Source organism: Mastomys coucha, chromosome X (genome assembly GCF_008632895.1).
Source record: "Mastomys coucha isolate ucsf_1 chromosome X, UCSF_Mcou_1, whole genome shotgun sequence".
NCBI lineage: Eukaryota > Metazoa > Chordata > Mammalia > Rodentia > Muridae > Mastomys > Mastomys coucha.
Genome location: NC_045030.1, coordinates 117,813,721 through 117,817,173, shown reverse-complemented (window position 1 = coordinate 117,817,173; position 3,453 = coordinate 117,813,721).

The following is a 3,453-nucleotide window of genomic DNA, read 5'->3' as shown; positions in this document are numbered from 1 at the left end:
ACATGTGTTATCATTGTAACAAATAATTGATTAGAAAGAAGTTAATGGAGAAAGGATTTACTTTGTCCCAAAATTCAAGGACACAGTTTATCCTGGCAAAGAAGATAGGGAAGCAGGAGCCGCTACCTGCTTGCTATCTGCTATACCAGTTAAAATTTGTTCAAACTCTAGTAGATCAGTCAGCAAATAAATGGAACATCTGACTTTTTCTATCATCTTTCTGTCAGCCAATCAGACACTAAGTTTGTGTGATAGTACCTCTCACATTCACTCCCCATCTTCTATATATATAACCCTTTCTTGAAATACCCTTAAGGACATAAACAAGTTGGATCTGTCTTCTAAAACAATCCAAATTCACTCAAATTGACAAAAGATTAACTATCACATTAGTTTTAAATATTTTTGGAAAATGCACTTGAGTCATTAAGCTGATAATCTCATGCTATCATTTGCTTTTTAGCATATTTACTAGTGACTTTAACTGTATATAAAGGTAAAAGCAGTATGTTTTACTCATCAGAAAAGTTAACATATGCTCATCAATTTTCTATGTATTTCATCTTCTTACTCTAACATTCTTATTTTTTCTATATAATGGACACTGAATGCAGAAAGGTAGAATCACTGCTTTCATTTTTATTTAAAATATTAAATATATATAATATATGGCTAATATGTAATCACCTATGTGATATTGTGAGGACTGCAAGTATAACTCAGTGGTAGGGTATATACCTATTATGTCCAAGGCCCTAGGACCAATACCAGGTACCATAGAACTAAGAAAAGTAAAAGAGAAATAAACACATATGAAATAAAACATTCTTTATAATTAAATTTTAGTGCTCATAAAGGATTATTATCTTATATGTGAAAGAATCTTTTGTATATTAGTTATAGGGCAGTTTTTGGTGGGTCCTGAAAAGATTCAATATGGAGCTTATTGGGAGGACCGACTATGGTACTGGAAGTTTAACACTTTCAGCATGCCCTCATGATTTCAAAAGATATAGAAGGAGTGTTCTAAAGAGGATCACTATGATCAGTTATTTAACCAACAATATTTTCATAATAAAATTTTCATACTACTCCAGGAGATTAGAGTTTAAGGTGCTTAAGGCATCTGGATGGTAGCTTCTACAGAGAGTGCTAGAAATATTCATTGTCCATTGCCTCTTACCTTATTCTTCACTTTTATCTATTTTTAGGGTATACTGTTTTTATACATCTTTTGTGTTGTCCCAGTTGTTTTTCTTTGTTTCATCAGTAAAGTACAGAAATTTAGTAATATAGAAAATCAGATCAAATTTTCCTAATCACTCTGCTTTCGATTCTGATACAACAAATTATGGTAAAGTAATTTCTACTTTACTGCATGATATAGTGTTGTTAGGCAAGCAACTGCAATGTGTGCTTAGTTTCTATATTGTAATGGTTGAAACAAGAATTCAAAACAGTGATTTTTCTTTGTGGGTGTTAATTATATTGGTTCATTGAAAAAGATACATAGGGAATATATAAGATAGCAACAATAATAAGATTTTGGTTAATTTATAGAGGAAAATAGACACATTTCTGCCAATAAAATCTTAAGTGGAATAAAGGATATAATCTTATCATAAAACAGCATGATATAGCACTGTTAGCCAAACAGCTGTACAGAAATGATACCTAAACCATAGCGCTGGAAGAACTTATAGAGAGGATGAAATGAAGAGTAATAATTAATAACAACAAATGCAAAACCTTACCAATAAACAGAAAATACAAATCAAGCTAATATGTCATGTTCAAGTTTAGCTAATATGGTACAGATCTCTTTTACTTTTTCTCCAATACCTATAACTACCATCCCTATATACAATACAAGAGACAACCAACTATCATTAAGAAGGTAGTGAGAAGATGCTTGTCTTGATACCAAGCCTGGAAGAAAAATACAGCTATGTCTTCATGCTATTTTCTATAAGTTAAATACATAAACTTACTGCATACATGAAACTCAGTATCAGAAAGGGTCATTAGTTAATTAGCAAATTTTCAGTCTCTAAATTCATCACATGGTATATAATCTTTCCTTCTGGCATTAAAGATTTAATTAGATTTAATTTCTCATTTTTTTTCAACTTGTAATATTATTGAGCAGGATAGTACAAGTAGGCAAATAATCAAAAATTTTAGATGAAATGTCTTCGAGTATACAAGACCCTGAAAATAATTAGCACTCCCTGCCTTCATTCCAATATATATATTGCACTAGTATGTCTTAGGGATTTAAAAAAATTGAAAGATTAGCTGGCTGATTTCTGAATGTCAGACTGAAGGAGATTACATGTGTAAACTGGCATTTGATAGACCTTTGAGAAAGGGGTATTCTCGAAGTTTATAATGAAAGTATTCTTTTATTGCATATATATATAATATGTATATGTACATGTGTGTACTATAACATATATTAAAAGACACTTATTAAAACATATAACTGTAACATATAAATGAAATATTCTAAGTGATGAATTAATTGAATGAAATGTCTCATTGGTACAAACATAATCACTATAGAATTTATATTGCTCTAGCTGGAATTACTGAAAAATGAAAACTCAAAGGTTTTATATAGACTGTTAAGAACATAGATAGTATGTAGTTTATTCCTTAATTCATCTCAATAAATATATTTAAATTTAGCCATTGCAGAATCCATTGTAGTACACCGCTGTGTCTATTGGGGATCTTTAAAAAAATGAAGAATTTACTGCCTGAAGTGTGAATGACACACTGAAGGAGATTGCATGTGTGAACTGGCATTTGATGAATCTTTGAGAAAGAAGTAGTGTTCTGAAAGTAGATAATGAAAGAAAGTATCATCCAAGCATAATAAACAACATCAGAGAAGGTTAGCAATGGAAAATTAAAGTAAAGACAAGAAGAAATAGCTATTTACCATCACAGTTAATAAATTTTATGTCAAGGATGGTGGGGGTAGATGAAGCATTCATTGCCTGTTTATAGGAGGGGAACACCAAGCGAACAGCAATGAGATGGGAATATATTTTTGAATTAAAATTAAGTATTTCAAATGTTTGATATTTAGCTGTGAGAGTAATTTTTTATATTTCTTAAGTTGAATTTTGGTGGTAAAAATTGTGTTAAATAACATATACTCATGGGCTTCCCTCAAGCCCATATAATAGAGTATCTTGACTTCTCTTCTCACCTTGTTACATCCATTTTTATGGTGTGCTGGTGTTTGAGGCCAAGGCTTTGTACACACAGTAGACAAGCACATAAGCCTAGTAGCATTCCTAGTTCTCATACTTTAATTGGTTTTTGTTTTTGTGTTTTTCTTCTATTTAACGACTCAGTCTTCAACAAGTTGTTATATTTGTTGTAAAATAAGTTGCCTTCGGTACTTTCTGGCCTAAAGTCTTGAATGTTTCTCTTTCTTTC